We start from the raw sequence: 19,518 nt of genomic DNA, 5'->3' as shown, positions 1-19,518 counted from the left end.
GGGATTTATAACTGATGTGTGCATTGGACGAGGAGTGGTGCAGACACTGTCTAGTGTGTGTATGAGAGGCCAATGGCTATTGGATGCTGTGACTTGCCATGAATTCGGTGAGTTTGGGTTCTGATTGAGACAGATCATTATGTGCCATGGAGTCAAGACAAACTTTGAGATCCTTGCCTCACTCTGAAGGGTTTCCAATTTTGCCAAGTATGTCCACAGACACACGTCTTACCCTCAGTGGCTTGTATGCCATTTTTCATGTACAGGTAGCTGTAACAACAAGCCACTACTGTTCACCAGTGCACAGCACTGCCTGATCAGTCTCCGAAGCCAATATGTGGCACTGGATTGTCAGCTTTTGTTAGGGAATATCAAAAGGGTGGACTCACAACTTAGCAAACCGGATAGCCCGGACCCTATATGGACATGTGACCCCCCAATCGGCATTTGTCTTGTCTCATACAATCCCACCCAGCAGATGACATTTGTCCAGACATAAAAGTGCTGAGACTCCATATCACAGGCCTGTTGTTTCTTTTTCAAAACAAACACTTTTATTTACATAAAATCGATTTTTGAATCAGACTTTATCTTGTTTAACTTCATTGTGAATGTCGTTTGCAAAATATGGACATGTATTTTGGGAGTCATCTGCTCTGTACATTATGGCTTTTTGCAATGATGGGGTTACACTTGTACATGTGTCACACACACATATACATCCTCACGTCTCTAGGCCAACCAAAATTGCTATACATCAGGGCATGATACGCAACAGAGTCTTGACTTGTGAATGAAATTACTTTTTATTTACACATATTCACAGTGGTAAAAATGTTTTTGGGATGTTATGAATGGGGATCGTGCATGCGACTTTGCAATTTCCGAGGTGAGGATCACTGTGAGGGATCATGTCTGGGTTGTCGCCTACGTGCAGTTGGGTGTTGTGCATGTGCCTGTACAGGGTAAAGTTCATGTGCAGGGGCAGATGGTGTATGTACAGTTGGTGTTTGTGCGTGGACAGGGGCTGGTTGTGCAGGTAGTGGGAGTGCCTGGTCAGGGGGTGGTGGAGTTTGAGCAGGCGGTGGGAGTGCCTGGTCAGGGGGTGGTGGTGGTTGAGTAGGTGGTGGGAGTATCTGTTCAGGGGGTGGTGGTGGTTGTGCAGGTGGTGGGAGTGCCTGTTCAGGGCGTGATGGTGGTTGTGCAGGTGGTGGGAGTGCCTGTTCAGGGCACGACTGTCGGTGTGTACCCTTGCTGTGGTCATGGCTCCATTCCCTGCAGTGACCGCGAAGGGAGACTTTGGATCACTTTCATCATGCCCTCCATCATCTTCATGGCCAAGGCATGGTGTCTTAAACTCTCTTCCCTTTGGATGGATATTATGTCTCTGATATTCTTGGACACGTCTTGCAAGATCTATCCATCCTATCCAAAAAATGGGTCAGTCTGTCCACAACATGAGGGACTTGGCACATGATCTGCAGGGCCTCAGACACGTCTGACAGGGTAGCCCCTATGGCACAAATTTCCTGCTAACATCTTCATTCTGTTGGAAGACATCCTGCTCTCACTGGCCACCATGGCCAAGTGCAGGCCCTCTCTGCAGGTGTCGGCCATGGATGAGACCGGCAGGTCCAACAACAAGGGTGGAGTGGCAGGTGGAAGCATGTGGACAGGAGAATAGTGCCCAGGGGATACCTGTACCACAACAGGGTTGGTACTTCCCTCAGATGATAGAGAGAATGCCTGGGATAAACTGCATAAGGAGGAGTGTGTAGGAGAACCACCACCTCTGTCCTGGATGTGAGGGCTGTGAGGGAGTGATATCTGTGTTGGAGTGCATGTGAGCTGTGGCTGGTTAGCTCTATGCTGCGGACAGGTAATCTTTCGTGTTGAGGAGGTTGAGGCACCTTGCTGGGTGGAGGGTGTGAGGCCTTGCAAAATTTGGGCAGTGTTGGGACATTTCTGTCCATGGCATCAGAATCGTCATCCTGTCATCCTCGGAGAGGATAGACAAATAGTCGCCATCATCTTCTCCTCAGGTACTTCCTCCTCCTCCTCCTCCTCCTCCTCCTCCTCCTCCTCCTCTTGCGCAGTACTTGCAGCTGACAGTACTGCCTGGAGGAGCAGTGGATTTTGCCCTTTGATTGCCTGTCGCCCAACACTGGTGGAAGGTCTGTCCTCCTCATCGTCATCATCCCCTGGAACACAGAGGTTGCAACAGGATAAGTAATTGACCTGGTATATGTGGTGCAACACAAGTGTTGGTTCTACTGTACTTTGCATCAACAGATGAAGCACATGTGACCTGGTTTGGGTACCCCTACACGGGACAGCTTACACCATAGCACTGAGGTATTGAATAGAGATGTACAATGCACAAGTAAACTCACCAGCTCCAGCCGCAGCTTTGTGTCCCTTTGCGATCCCCCCTGATGGCAACTGCTGAACCTGGATCTTCATAGGTGTAGTTGATGAAGCAGTCCCTGATCCAACAGCTGGAGAGGGAAGTAACAACATACTCCAGGATCTGCTATACTAAATTACAAACAGACACATGTGACACTTATGGAAATTAAATGGTATGTATGTATCTTTGTAAACAATAAATGCATAGTCTATGCAGAAGGGAATTTGGATCTTTGGCAGGGTTTTTGAATCTATGATAGGGAAACACTTCATGCCACACTTACCTGCTGGACAGGTGAGAGAGGGTTTCACTGCTGCAGCCAGGATGTCTTGCTTTCCCCTGGATGGGGTTTTACGCTGCACTGGTGTCATTCTGTCAGCAGCTGTGATGAGACATACATATCCATATTTCAGTGCACCGGATGGTAGCTATGAGCTAACATGTAAAGTTATTCTCAATGACCATTGACAGGGTATTCATATCCAATGTGCAGCATGTTTACCTCATGGACTTTACGTGTGGGACCCTGCTCACATGCAGCAATTGCCAGCTGTTACCTCCACACAGCACTGACATCAATAAGATGACACATCAACAGACAAACCTGTATGAGTAGGTTACTTATATTTTAAGGAAGGGGATACATAATCAGGACTCCTCTGCATTACATTGATTACACCTTCATCATTAAGACTAACATGTTTCATAAGTATAATGTCTAATGACAAGTCGAAAGGAGTGTACATCACCAGGCTGACCAGTTTCACATTTGCACATCAGTTCAGACATTGGATTGCAGAGCTCATGTGTGAGATGTAGTATACTCAGGTACGTTTTGAGTTGTCATTTGTGCTTCCCTATTCTTGAAGTCACAAGGTTCTTTTTGGAATGAGAGATCACACATTTGTTATGTACATTCTTTGAGTGTCCTCTGTTCCCATACTCCATTTCCAACATCATGGTAGTACTTAGCTGACAACGGATGATGTATTCTACAGCAGACATCCTAACCTCATATGTATTCTACAGCAGACATCCTAACCTCATATGACAATCACTCACTTATATTGGTGTATACAGTAGAAATGGAGGCAAGCAGAATGCAACATTTGACTAGGATCCCACATTGTGGGTAAGTTGAGAAGCTTTGATGTTTGCCGCCTACACTGGATTTGTATTGTGCTTTTCAGCCAAGTGATAAGAAAAATTCACTTCCTAAAGATTCACCGTAGCAGCCCATACACTCATCTCAAAAGAACGCAACTGGAATCAGTGCGAGCCTCATCCACACCAATTTCAATATGAATTTATCATTGATCTTTTGCAAGAAAGTTTTCATATCATTGAATTACCATCCAGTTGTGTCTAGGACACTTCATATGCCACTATGTACTATTTAATGCCCATTCTGCACTCACTTGGCATACATTTTGTGTCATCCTTTCAATGGCCACCATGGTGTGATCTGGTATGTGGTCAAATGCCATGTGTAGGCATATTGTGATGCAGGACAACCGTGATGTAAAACACATACCACATACAGTAGAGATTAAAGGCACATTTCATGAACATTCAGGTACATTAATCTTGGGTTTACTTACCATAGTCCCGCATCTGCCCAGTATGTGGTCCCTGACCAGATGTCATAGCCAACCTTGTAGCAGAAGTCACAGTGGGTCTTGGAATCTGGGAGGACATCGTTGGACCTACAATGATAAGTGTGTTTGCAACTTTACATTTCTGCTGCCACATGTGATATACTCAATTTCAGGCACAAAGGATAAGCACAAGCAGTTGTGGGCACTACAGTTGTCGAAGTATGTAGCACTAAATATCATGAGTAATCCCACATTCAACTGACAATGGCCCCACTGCCTAGTAGCAACGTCTATCAAATTAACATGACAATACATCCTGAAGTAAGGTCCAATATTGTGTTTTGTTAACGGCCATAAAACATGCCATCAGATGATAACATATATAACCAGCTGGGTGGACTGGACAGTTTCATGTATAGAAAAAACATTCTAAGTTGAACAGTGGATGCATTCGCACTACTGCTGACAATTGTATCTCACTTCTTGTTCATCACTGTCATATTTGTTAACATTGGATTTCTTGATTTAGTCTCCAAAAGCAATGCAATATAGTGGGGACTCATTTATGACTTGTTGTGGCACTCGATTCCAGGATTGAGTTCACAGTTCTGAAACTGTTGGTGGAATACATTTAATGTTCACAAATCACAAAGGTGTGATGAATCTAGATATATTATATTTTGTATTTTGCTATTCACAAATGTCATTTGCTAAAGGTAAATGTCCTTTCAGAATTCCAATAGTTGTAAAGAGTTATAAAGCTAATTTTTCCTCTCAGGTTACATTTGAGATTTGGGCTCTATATGTCCCTCTGTTGTCTGCTGACAATGTGTGCATTTTTACCATCTCCAGCCCAGTTTGACTTACCAGTTAGTGAGGGTGGTATGCGTTGCTCTGTATGATGTTGTTTCCTCCCAGAAGATACAGGGATCTCTACTACTGTAGTTGTCTGTCCTCCGGCTGAAGGTGTCAATAGGTGAGAATAGAGAAAAGTCCCCAAATGGAAAATGAACATGTGGAACTTGTCAGACATTTCCTCATATCTTCTGCATGCTAAAAATATTGTGAAGTACTGCCACGGCTGGTGCAGGCAGGAGCAGTGGCGTGTTGGGGATGTAATGGGGTGGCAGGGTGGGAAATAGACAACGAACTATGGGAATTAAATGTTTTAAAAAAAGGATTCTCTCATCTTCTGCTTTGTGATTTTGGCAGGCACAAGGTGAGTTACTTTCTGGCTAATTTGTATTTATTTTCCATATTCCGTTGTCAGTAGATTTCCTCTGCTCCACAACCCCCACCCCATTACGTTCTTGACTGACCCAGCCGTGCCTGGATAAGTGGAAGGGGCACTTTGTCAATTGCTACTTGACAGTGTTAGGTATGTACAGCAGCAGTACTGGGCCCATGTTTTAAATAGTGGGGAAGGGATTTGCCATTTCTAATACAAAGGTTTCTGGGACTTGTGGTGCAACATACAGAGGGAAAGACATGAGCCACTAACTGACTATATATTTACATAAACTTTGGACAACTTCCTTACTTACAATGGCAGTGCAACGTAGACAATCTATTTTTATATACTTATTCTTGTCATCCCATATACCTGGTACCACGTTGCGGACATCACTCACAGGCAGTCCATGGAGCATGTGGAGGTGAATTGTAGTGAGGGCATCCTGCTCAAGTGGGGTGAGATGGAGGCGTGTTCCAAATTGTGGATAAGGGAGAGACTTGTTCAACTCGATCCTGGAGTACTTCTCCTTCACCCTCAACTTTTCATCCTGCAACTTTTTCTTGATGTCAAGGACTGTGCGCATATACGACCACAATGCTGTGACAGCAGTGGCTAAATGCTGCCATAGAGCTGCCTTCTGTGTGCCACTGGTGCAGTACGGTGGGAGACAATATAGGCATTTGTAGTGCCTCATAATGACCTCCACAATCATGGTGGTCTCCTCAGTAATTCTTCTTCCTCCTCATTTGGTGAATTTTCTTCTGGCGAAGAACAGCAAATGAAAAGAGGAACTCTGTGGCCAAACCTTTTCCTTAAATGTGTGCTGCTTTTATATGGTTTGTGGTGCTGGTCTTGAGGTTGGTGTTAATTCACTTTTGCTGGAGCATGGCGGGGGATGGTAGACCCTTGAAATGATCATCAGGCCCAAATACGGGTATTCCGATCTGGAAGCGGAGATTCCAGCCCAGAAGCAGAGATTCCGGGCCCGGGAGCGGAGATTCCAGCACAAGTGCAGGATTTCCACTCTGGGTGTGGAAATTCTAGTCCGAGAGTGGAAATTCCAGCCTGAGTGCAGACGTAAAGTTAGGAGTCGTAAGTGCTTTCTGTGGATACCAAAAATCGTAAGTGCCTTCTGTGAAACTGAAATTAGTAAGTTTAGGATTTTGTCTCAGGTTAGTTCTGTGATACGGCCCCACCGAGCTTAGCATTACACATCTTTATTCTTCTGTGTGTAACTGCGAACTCAACATTCTAAAACAGCCTTCATTGCATTGCACTCCAACCCCTACATCATAGCTCTATGGAGCCCATCAGGAGCAAAATGTTTCTGTTATTTCTAACTCGCAAGATACTACGTAAGCCATCACTGGACTCAGGGACATAGTACCCTATTCTAATATTTAAAAAAGAGTTGTATCAGGAGGCAGAGTAGGGATACTGTGACTCCCTAGGCCACATGGGGGGACCCTGAGGGACTCCACCAGGTCTAATTAAAAAAAAGTCAGCATAAAATGCCACAATCCTGCAAGACTCTTGCAGGACTGAAAAACAAAAAGAAAATTAAAATGGCAGCTAGGCCTCATTAAATAGTTATAAGCCCTGGGGTGCTCATCACTGGGTATGCATTCATGAAGGGAAGGGGGCTGCGTTGCCCCTCTCCCCAAGATTCTAGAGGTTCCGAAAAGCTCACCCCCGGGGCAAAGATACTTTATATGGTAGGAGGTGCCATGCAGCCCCCCTTCCAAGCGCCCCCTAGAAGCTTCCTTGATGTCAAGAAGACTCTGATGGAGAGGGACCTCCCATATGCGATGCTATTCCCTAGTCTCCGGGTGGAGGCTGAAGGCAAAGTATGGTTCTCCACAGTGCCAGAAGCAGAGTTGGAATGGTTGGACGGCTGGAGGCAAGTTGTGGGCCCGAACAACTCAGACAGACATCGGCAACGGATGGTTAAAAGATCATGAAGAGAGCGATACCACAAACGCAGAACGAATAGAAGTGGCCAATCTGGACCAGCATGATGTTGTATGGCAAAGGGCAACACTAGAGAAACAGATGAGAGACAATGCTGCCACATGTATGATCGTTGTGGACTCTGGCCATGAGATGCTATCCTTGAACTTAGATATCGCCTCATGCCCGCACGTGGATGAAGCATCGATAGAGCAATGCCCCAGAGCTGAACTGGGACGTTCAGAAATTGATCAGTATAAGTATGCTCAAGGTTGGCAGGGGGGATCGAGGCTTGTTGGTCCACGTCTCCTCTGAAACTGGGAAGGGTGGGCAATGGGTGCTCGGCATGGTTGGGTGGCGGGTTGTTCGAAGCCCGTATTGCAGGGAGGCAGGCTGGGGGGATGGTCTGAGGAATTTGAGAGGGGGGTTGTTGTTTAAAAGCATCACAATGACTGTTACTAGACTCAACACATATTCATCACTAAGACACTGGTACATAAACTTTGTCGCCCACAAAGTTTCACTATCAGGTGTATGCGCACAAGATATTCACAGCTCATCTGTCCCCAGAGGACGCAGGGTCCACTGGAACCCCCCCCGCGTGCACTATGACACCTACCAACGCCCCCTGTTCTGCATGGCTTGGAGCTGCATTGAATGTGCTCTCCTGGACTGTAAATGGTTTATAAGATAGGATTTAGAGGGGTTAGTGCTGCAGTACATTGAACGACAGGCCTCAGACATAATTTCATTACAAGAGACCCACCTTGTTGGGAATATCTGTAAGGCGCTAGACAGATGGGGATATAAACTTATTGTCCATGCGGGATACACCACCGGCTACTGAGGGGTGAAGAACCAGGGCCTTATGGGCCTGGCGGCCCAGGGCACACCTTAATCTCCTGAGTTCACCTGCTTTGTTGAACAGAGACACAGGACATTCTGTTGAGCGTAGAAGATCAGGTTTATTAGCTGCAGCTAAGTACAGTTGTCCCAGAAGTACACTCAGTATGTTCTTAGGAGACTGCCACTTTACTCCATGGCGCACAATCTTTTATAGCGCATAGATTCACCAAGAACACTCCCAATGCATACATGGTTATCCAATGAGAAGAGTTTGAAAACAAGATATAACCAATGGGAAAAGTTTGAAAACAAGATATCAAGTAACCCAAATAAACCCTGTCTTCCAACTGTTTTTGTCACCCCTCCCCACAAGTTAATCAGTGGTAGTGTCTACAACTCAACTTGCAGGTGGCAGGACATATTTGTATGCTTTGGAGGACAGTTGTGAAATGAGAGAATACAAGTAGAGAATAGCAAATGCCAGAAGATAAGATAAAGTCAGGAAAGAATGGTGTGAACCGACAGACAGTTGAGACAGGGTTTAGTCAAACCAGAGGAGGATTAGTGGACTCAGCCAGTCCCTGACATCAGTCTCGTAAACAGAGGCAGAAGGTTATTTGACACGACGCAGTAAGATCAGCAGAAAAACTTCGTTCATTGTGCTGCCTGAGTGAGGGCAACACAAAATGGCGGTGGAACACAACTGAATACAAGCGAGATCGAAAATCGAATTTCCTCAGACCCTCCTTTTACCATAACTCAGGCAAAACACACAGATTCATGTTAATCTGAATCAATGTCAATAGCCATGAGGTCGTCAAACTGTTGCTGCAACATCATTTTACTGTTCTCTGTTTTCTGTGACTCAGGTCTTGGGACACACAGAGTGGCACAAAGACTGCAGATGGTGGGGCCACACTGCATACAGAGACAACAAGAAAAAATGATGGCCAAAACCACTCCAAGGAAGGTTAGTACCTTCCATCCCCATTTAGAGAGTAATCCCCAAAACCATCCTAATAAAGACCAATCTCCTTCGTCTTGATGAATCGATTCGGAGATCATGTGTAATTTGGAGATGGCTTGGTATACCGTAGGGGCGTCGTCAGGTATATAAATACAACAGCTAGATCCGATCAATTTACAGACTCCACCACGATCTGCAAGAATAACATCTTGTGCAATCCGGTTCTGCAAAGTCATGAGACGATCCACCTGAAGTTCAGCTGTGAGATTACTCAAGGCTCCCACAGTGACATCTATGGTAGTCTCAATAACACGAACCAGCTCTCTCATGTTTCTGCTGTTGGCCATTGGGCCCCAAAAAGGAAGAAATCCTTTGAGGAAATCACTTCCCTCTTGTCCTGCCGTGTCTTTAGAATCAATAATCCCTCTGTCATATCTGTTTCTATGATGGCCTGAAGGAGCAGTGTATGTAGGAGGGAGAAGAAAAGCTATATATCATGTTCCTGAAAAATCCGTTGGTAGCCATGTGTAACCTCTGTCAGCATTCCGTCCATCATTTGTTTGTTGTAACGCTTTTCGCCCTAAGTGGGATGGGTATTCCCAGACGTGGGACCCGTGCTCACTACGCCACTGGAGTCAAGCTATCCTGGCTGATGACGGCTGATAGCCAGAAACCGGTCCTAGGATGCTTGATTCCGGTCCAGGGAAGACATGGCTTGGCAGTTCGGGCTGGACTGTTCCCATGAGGCACAGGGTCAAGACTGATTTGCATATGGCCATGTCTAAACTGGGGTGGTGTAGTGGGCAAAAGAACGATGGATTTAACCCAGATCTCTTGACTGGGGGAGAATGTATGCATTGTCAGCATTCCGTCCATCATTTGTTTGTTGTAACGCTTTTCGCCCTAAGTGGGATGGGTATTCCCAGACGTGGGACCCGTGCTCACTACGCCACTGGAGTCAAGCTATCCTGGCTGATGACGGCTGATAGCCAGAAACCGGTCCTAGGATGCTTGATTCCGGTCCAGGGAAGACATGGCTTGGCAGTTCGGGCTGGACTGTTCCCATGAGGCACAGGGTCAAGACTGATTTGCATATGGCCATGTCTAAACTGGGGTGGTGTAGTGGGCAAAAGAACGATGGATTTAACCCAGATCTCTTGACTGGGGGAGAATGTATGCATTGTCAGCATTCCGTCCATCATTTGTTTGTTGTAACGCTTTTCGCCCTAAGTGGGATGGGTATTCCCAGACGTGGGACCCGTGCCCACTACGCCACTGGAGTCAAGCTATCCTGGCTGATGACAGCTGATAGCCAGAAACCGGTCCTAGGATGCTTGATTCCGGTCCAGGGAAGACATGGCTTGGCAGTTCGGGCTGGACTGTTCCCATGAGGCACAGGGTCAAGACTGATTTGCATATGGCCATGTCTAAACTGGGGTGGTGTAGTGGGCAAAAGAACGATGGATTTAACCCAGATCTCTTGACTGGGGGAGAATGTATGCATTGTCAGCATTCCGTCCATCATTTGTTTGTTGTAACGCTTTTCGCCCTAAGTGGGATGGGTATTCCCAGACGTGGGACCCGTGCTCACTACGCCACTGGAGTCAAGCTATCCTGGCTGATGACGGCTGATAGCCAGAAACCGGTCCTAGGATGCTTGATTCCGGTCCAGGGAAGACATGGCTTGGCAGTTCGGGCTGGACTGTTACCATGAGGCACAGGGTCAAGACTGATTTGCATATGGCCATGTCTAAACTGGGGTGGTGTAGTGGGCAATAGAACGATGGATTTAACCCAGATCTCTTGACTGGGGGAGAATGTATGCATTGTTAGCATTCCGTCCATCATTTGTTTGTTGTAACCTCTATCGTGGTAGACAAAATATGTGCCCTGGGATGGCACTAACGGCGGTGAATTCTGAGACGTGTAGATGTATGTATGGGAACAAAAGCTTTTTCTTTGTCCAGTGTCAGTAGTCTGGCCATTCATTTGTAAACTGAAATTACCTTGATGAGGGACAGTCCAATTTGGTGGAGATTTTCCCTGTTTAGTTTTATCTGTAAGGCTAGTAATGTAACGAGTCACATTCCAATTAGTATATGTTTGTCTCTCGTCAAGAGGAACCTTATTATTCTCCACAATTTTAGTCATAGCCACCATTCCCTTTATCAGAGAATTATGACTAAAATCTGGCTTACTACCATAGGAACCAACTGGACGTCTAAATCGGCTCTGATATGCATTTGAAAATATTACAAAATAGTCCCAAGCGGAACCTTCATAAGAAAATGGAAGGACTAAATATGGCATCCCTTTATCTGTGGTATGAGGCATAAGTCCACACACCCAACAGTCGGTTGTGTTGACTACCAATTGGTGTTGGTGCAACAATTGGATAAATGAATTATTAAAATATTCTGTTCTCCTGATTAGTTCATGTTGGGGAAGTGTATATAATTGATGTGGGGAGATAGTAGAATGAAGAGGCAAGGAGCTAGAATTAGGGACAACTTTTTGCTGCATAGCATGAATAACCCAACCTACACAAGCCAATAAGATACACAAAAATATAGAAACACACAATGTTACGCCACATCGACTGTACAATATTTTATAATATTTCTTTCTCATCTCTTCCTTATTATCCTTCTTTTCTAATTTAACATCCATCCTCTAAAATTGTTGCTCACGGCAATCTTCCTTACTCACTTGGCTGTGATTATTACCCGTAATATGACACTGCAAGTCCTGGGGGCCTAGCCACTATACAGGTCACAAACCAAGACTCCTACCGTGACCCTGCAACCTGGACAGATGTTAAATGTAGCAGAAGAGATGGAAATCTCAGGTGTCCTTGACCAATCTAGGTCTTAAATTGTATCTAGTCCTTGTTGGTACAGTTTGGTCTTGAAATAGGGTCTGTGGCTCTGTAGTGCTTAATCGGAGATGGGAAGGTACGGCTTCTTGTAGAATGTCGTCATCTTCTTTCTCCGATCGAGTTCCATCCAGGTGTGCACTACTGAAAGGTATGAATCGGGGGACTTTTTCTCCTTCAGAATCCCCTATACCCTTACGAACCCACTGATCAAAAGGCAAGGGCAAGGGCACTTTCTTGCACTGCACGCCGTGGATCCAGTTCTTTTTCCCTTCGACTTTTACTGCTGTGCAAGTTGTCAGGAGAACTTGTCGAGGCGTCTTCCAGCGAGGTTCCAAATTCTTTGTCCTCTGAAATTTTTTTACACAGACCCAGTCTCCAGGTTGGATAGAATGACCTGGGTCTGTGGAGGCTTCTGGTAAAGCGTTTTGAACCTGTTGGTGAAGAACACGTAATTTAGTGGTGAGGTCATGTAAATAGTCAATCAGCATTGGATACTGTATATCAGAATACTTTCTAGGGCGAGGGACTCCCCATACATTAGCTGGGCACCCGAAAACAATTTCGTATGGGCTGAGTCTCAAACGAGAATATACAGCTGTTCTAGTGGACAGGAGAGCCAAAGGTAAAGCATCGGGCCAATTAAGACCTGTGCTGGCTTGTACTTTTGCAAGCTTAAGTTTGAGAGTGCCGTTATAGCACTCTACCAAACCCGCGGACTGAGGATGATTTGCCGCATGAAACTTCTGCCTTATACCAAGACCGGTACACACCTTTTGCATAATTTGGCCTACAAATTCACTTCCATTGTCACTCCAGACAATGCGCGGCAAACCAAACCTAGGGAAGAACTCTTTTAGAATAACCTTGGCAGTGGACAAAGCAGTGTTGTCTTTCAGGGGGTAAGCTTCTATCCATCTGGAAAAGGCACATACCACTACCAAAACATATTTAAGATTGTTACATCGTTCCATGTGAATGTAGTCGATTTGCAACACCTCAAAAGGATACGTTGGGGGAGCAAAATGACCTGCCGGAGTTGGGGTTCCCTTTCCCGGATTGTACATCAAGCAAATGATACAATGCTTCACCACATTATCTGCACATTTTGGAATCCCTTCGTTCAGCCACACTGGAGCCAGAAGTTTACATATTCCTTTTGCATGGATGTGGGCTGGACCATGTGCCATAGTAACTACAGGTAGTATGTAGGCGTCTGGTAACAGCCAACGCTGGTGTTCTGACAATTGTATCCAACATCCTGTTGCGTCTAACATTCCTGTACTCTCTTTCCGCTTTCTCAACTCTTTCTCTGTAGCATCTCCCTGAATCGATCTCACACTTTCTATTGTGTCCTCACACATCCCTCTTTCCCTGACCCAATTCGCAGGGCCCGCAACATACATGCGACTTGTAACATCTCTGGCGGTCCTTTTTGCTACCTCATCCGCAAAAGCATTTCCGCGACCAACATCATCAGTAATCTTCTTATGCGCGGTACATTTCACAATTGCTATCTGGGTAGGCAAAACAAGTGACTCAAGAAGATCAGTTACCAATTGACCATGCTGTATTTTAGTACTGTGGGAGGTAAGGAATCCTCTTTCCTTCCACAAACGACCAAAGCTATGCGCCACACCGAACGCATACTGGCTGTTGGTATACACATTCACGCTCTTTCCTTTAGATAACACACACGCTCTGGTCAAAGCTATCAGTTCAGCTGCCTGAGCTGAATTATGTCTGATGCGTGCTGTCTCCACGATTGTATACAAGGTGGTAACAGCATAAGCTGAAGTTGTCTCACCATTTGGGAGTTTGAAACAAGACCCATCCACCCATAGGATCCCATCTGGATCCACTAACGGCGTATCTTTCAAATCAATCCTGCCTTTTGTCTCCTCCTCAGTACAGAGAAAACAATCATGTTGTTTCCGAATATCTTTCTTATCTGGAAGAGGTAACAGTGTGGCTGGATTTAAAATATTACATCGTTTGATGTGCACATGACTAGCCAAGAGCGTCAGCTCATATCCAGACAATCGAGCACTTGTAAGATGTTGTGTTTTCGTCCTATTTAGCAAGGTATCCACTGTATGTGGTACCATAACAATGACAGTATTATCTAGCACCACTCCAGCAGACTGGCGAATAGAAATTGCTGCTGTAGCTTTAAGACAACTAGGCAATGCCTTGGCTACTGGGTCTAACGTAGCAGAAAAGTAGGCACATGGCCACTGCTTGTCTCCAAATCGTTGTGTTAAGACTGACAACGCACAACCCTCTCTTTCATGGGCATAGAGCGTGAAGGGCTTACTGTAATCTGGAGTACCCAACACAGGAGCAGAACATAGAACAGTACGTAAATCAGAAAAACTCTTCTGACATTCGTCAGTCCAAGGAAGGGGTTGGGGTGTGTCTTTCAAAGTGAGTGCTAACAAAGGTTTGGCCAACAAAGAAAAATTCTGAATCCATTGTCTACAATAAGAAGTGATGCCCAGAAAGGCGCGCACCTCTCTTTGTGTAGATGGCACAGACATTTGCGCAATTGCTTGAATTCGTTCTGGGGTTAATCGCCTTCCCTCCTTTGATAAGAGATGACCCAAATAGGTAACCTCTCGACGGACATATTGTAGTTTAGAAGGCGAAACCTTATGATTAAGATCAGACAAGTGACGTAACAGTGCAACAGTCACATTCTTGCAGACATCCTCTGAATCAGCAGCAATCAACAAATCATCCATATATTGAATTAGAGTAGCACCTGGGGCAAAGGAAAAACATTGAGCTGACATTTCAGAGCTTGACTATAAATGGAGGGGCTTTCACAATAGCCTTGGGGTGCGCGCTTGAACCGGAAACTTCGGCCTCCTAGAGAGAAACCAAAAATATCCCTACTCTCTTTGGCAATGGGAATGCTGAAGGAAGCATTTTTCAGATCAATAACAGAAAACCAAGCCGCTGAGGCAGGTATCATAGTTAACAGGGCACTGATATCTGGAACAACAGGAAACTGTGGTACTTTTATTGACCTCCCGAAGCTCAATCACAAAATGATAAACAGGAGGCTTAGAAGGATCAGTGCGTTTAAGAACAGGAAGAATAGGACTATTACATACATTTCCTCTCGTTTCCTCAATCACACCCTTCTGAACCAAATCATAAATGATATCCAAAAGCGCTCTTTCACCTTCTTTGGAAATTCTGTATTGAGGAATGCATGGCAATTTAGCATTGGGCTTGAGAGTAACAACATAAGGCGGGATCTCAAGACAACCAACATCATTTGGACCCGTAGCCCAGAGCGTTGCAGGAAGAGAGAGCAATTCAGGTGGGAATTGATCTTTAGACAAATACATTGAAGAAGTCAATTTCTGCCCTAAAGTAAGATGCACACCAGAAGGAGAACAATATATTGTTGCGTGCATTCTTTTCAATAGATCCAAACCCAACAGATTCTCGCTGCAACCAGTCGTTAAAAGAAGAGGAGCTTCCATATCATAAGGGCCAATTGAAATAGGCAAAGGACTGGAGACCGGGTTACAAACTGGGGCGCCAGAAAATCCTACCGATACATTTGTTAAGCCAGACAAAGGTGCCCCAGGGAGTTTAGAGTGAATGATAGAACTTCTCATCGCACCAGTATCTAAAAGAAATGGCTCTGAAACACCCATTGTAGTGACATTGACATAAGGCCCATCCTGATTTACTGGAATCGATACAACTCCCTCACTTTGTCTATGGCTGTCCTAGTTAGCGTGAAGGCTTTCATTTTCACCTTCAACATGATAATCATCATTGTAATACTGTGTAGACTGAGTATTCTGCTGATCGAAGTAGTTCGTTGAATTTGGAGGGGGTAAGGAACGCTGTTCTTGAGGCATCACACCCCGACCTCTACCCCTGTATATTATCTGGAAACCACCACGGCCTTGTGGAGCAGATAGTTCTCCCTTACGTTGCAATAAAACCGGGCAGCTATTCTTAAAAGGACCTTCCTCTCTACAATAGGCACATTGGTTAGAACCTAATAAAGGTCATGGAATAAAGGGCTCAGGCTTTTGATACACCCTCTGAAACTGTGGAGGCTGTTGAAACTGGCGCTGAGTATAACGAGGAGGATAAGCTTGTTGCAGAAGAACCTTCATTTTTAATTCTTTCGTCTTCTTCTCTTGCTTATCTTTCTCCTCTTTATCCCTGTTCTCATAATATTGAGCAGTAGCCAATATCTGGGCAGAAGAAGAAACAGCACATGAACTCTCGGAGTCTTTCAACTTATGTGACAGTTCGGGAAGCAAATTAAATACGAATTTATCTACAAATAATCGCTGTCCACCCTCCGTAGTCATATCCTGACCACTGTGATCAATAAACGTCTCGTCAAAATGAGTGAAGAAATCAGAGACACTCTCATCTTTCTTCTGCTTACACGCAGCTAATTTATCCCAATTAACTCGCAAGGCGGGCATCATCGTTTTCATTAAAGTAATAATCCTACCAGGGAGTTCTGAAATCAAAACATCAGGCTTAGCACCACCCACTTGGGCAGTTATAGCAGCCCAATCGCCACCCAATGCTTGGGCGTGATCCTCTCTACGAATCCGAGCCCATAATGCTTGTGGGACTACATTTCCCATCAACATATCAATATCGGCTAAATTCATAATACAGGCATCAACAGTCTGGGACAACTCCTTATAATAGCCAGCAGAGTTTTTACGGGGATTCGGTAGAGACTTTTTAAGAGCCAAAACTTCAGATCTCTTCCAGGGGACATGTACCCATATACGCTGGAAATGCGCGGGAACAGCTGGATTAGCACCTGCTTGTGCAACCGCTTCTCTCCACACTGGAGGAACCTCTCTCATGGGATAATGTTTGGATGTCAGCCTAACAGCAGGATCGGAATCAAAAAAAGTCTGTTAGGAAAATAAGGACCTAAAAGTGACAAGTGTCCTTACGGCATCCTCAACCTTAGAACCCACAATGAGTCCCTTATCGAAATTAGCCTGAACATTTAACAAACCCTGATGAAGTAAACCCAAATCCATATCCTCCCATTCTTTAGCGAGAGTGTCACACATAACATTAAATACATATCTCTGCGTGGGCGCCTCCCACTGATGAAAGGTGGTCATGATATCTTTCACACTATACTGGGGACCGTTGTCGATCCATTTGCGAGTGAGAGAGTCCAATACCACCTGTTCATCGGAACCTGGGAGTTGACTACGAGAAAAAGCCGGAGACATATTCAAAGTCTCAAAGAAAGGAGACAGAAACCCAGAGACAGTATCTGTGATTCGTTTGCGCACAGTAGGAGAATTAGACATAAGAACAGGGGACAAGGTATTAGGTGAACTAACAGAAGAATTAACAGTTATAAGGGGAGCCGAAGGCAATGGAGATTGATGTTCAGGAAACGGAGGCAAAGAAGTCGGTGGCGGAAGAGGTGGGGTTGGCACTACCGGAAGGGGCAAATGCGGAGGAGCCGGAGCAGGCGGAGGCGCAACTAATGGCTGAACTGGTTGTAACAATGGGGGTGCATTAGCACCTTGTACATAGGGAGGAGGCAATCTCAATAAGTGAGACATCAAAGGGTCTTCCTCCGGATCCTTACTTTTATCAGAAGGGGAAATAGGCTACACCGGATAGCATTTATCTATCACCATACGATGCTGTCTCTCTGAAATTTCCATTTAATGATAAATCTCATTATCTTTAAACTGCTGGGCAGTCTGTATAATCGTCATACTTTGTGTTTTCTTATCTCGTTTTGCCTGTTTATTTTCTCTCTGTTTGGCTTCCTTACGCCAGAGGCGGAAAGAGTCAAACATTGCCGGCCGGGCTTCTCTTTTAAACAAAATTGCTTCCAAATTATCTAACATGACAGGCTCAAAGCTACCATTCTGTGGCCACTGTAGAACACCATCGTTCTTTGTGTATCGGATCCATGCCTCATTAAAGGCAATGAGGCCAACACCATGTTTAGAATAAAGCTCATAAGTGGGCGTTCCAACCGGAGGAATTGGACAAGAGTCCTCCAGGCGGGAATCCCTATCACAACCAAAACAACAAAAATGTCTAAACTTACTCAGACCAGGCATCGTTATTTCACTGGACTGTTCACAAACATCAAGGGGTTAAATCAAATAATATAGCACAAACGTACTCACCCCTCGGCTTCGGCTTTTGCAATAGCCGAATCAAAGACCCAAATCAAAACAAAAATAGTGGGAGCTACCCACCAATACTTAACTAAGTGTCTTCTTACGCCAACAGAGGCCCGTCTAACGTCTTGCGATACAATACATCACCAAAAGGGGCCAAAGCAAGGCGGCAGTCAGGGCAGCAGTCGTCAGCAGCCGTCAGGAAGGAGAAACCACGCTGAAAAAGACCTTCGGACCACTTCGACATACAGGGGTCGCTTGACGTGGTTCGCGATTCCTCCAGAATTTTCTTGCGGGGTTCCTCACGACCCTCAGGCAAAATCGCTACCTCTGAAGCCGCCTCACAGAGGGCACCAATTGAAGAACCAGGGCCTTATGGGCCTGGCGGCGCAGGGCACGCCTTAATCTCCTGAGTTCACCTGCTTTGTTGAACAGAGACACAGGACATTCTGTTGAGCGTAGAAGATCAGGTTTATTAGCTGCAGCTAAGTACAGTTGTCCCAGAAGTACACTCAGTATGTTCTTAGGAGACTGCCACTTTACTCCGTGGCGCACAATCTTTTATAGCGCATAGATTCACCAAGAACACTCCGAAATGCATACATGGTTATCCAATGAGAAGAGTTTGAAAACAAGATATAACCAATGAGAAAAAATTGAAAACAAGATATCAAGTAACCCAAATAAACCTCTCTTCCAACTGTTTTTGTCACCCCTCCCCACAAGTTAATCAGTGGTAGTGTCTACAACTCAACTTGCAGGTGGCAGGACATATTTGTATGCTTTGGAGGACAGTTGTGAAATGAGAGAATACAAGTAGAGAATAGCAAAGGCCAGAAGATAAGATAAAGTCAGGAAAGAATGGTGTGAATCGACAGACAGTTGAGACAGGGTTTAGTCAAACCAGACGAGGATTAGTGGACTCAGCCAGTCCCTGATATCAGTCTCGTAAACAGAGGCAGAAGGTTATTTGACACGTCGCAGTAAGATCAGCAGAAAAACTTCGTTCATTGTGCTGCCTGAGTGAGGGCAACACAAAATGGCGGTGGAACACAACTGAATACAAGCGAGATCGAAAATCGAATTTCCTCAGGGGTAGTGATTCTAGTAAGGAAAAGTCTCCCATTTATAGTGACCCTGACACATACAGAAAACTATGGGAGCTTTTCTGTAATGTAATGTACCTGGGAAGGTAGAAATATGAATATCCTTTCAGTATATAACCCTCCTGCTCTTCACAATGTGGCCTTGCAGAAACTGAGTAGGTTACTTCTTGCCTTACCAGAAGGTGAAATTTTACTGGGTGGGAACCTTAACATGACGCTTTGTGAACAGGTGCATAGATATCCCCCAAGATGCGGAACAAGCTCCCTCAATGTTATGGCCAATTTCGTTGTGGCAATGGGGCTGACGGATATGTGGCGGGCGACCTATCTACAAGCATGCCAATACATGTATTACTCTGCTG

The sequence above is a fragment of the Triturus cristatus genome, chromosome 5_2 (genome assembly GCF_964204655.1).
Source record: "Triturus cristatus chromosome 5_2, aTriCri1.1, whole genome shotgun sequence".
NCBI classification, from domain to species: Eukaryota; Metazoa; Chordata; class Amphibia; order Caudata; family Salamandridae; genus Triturus; species Triturus cristatus.
The sequence above is the reverse complement of the archived record's forward strand: the minus strand, read 5'-3'. Positions refer to the sequence as shown.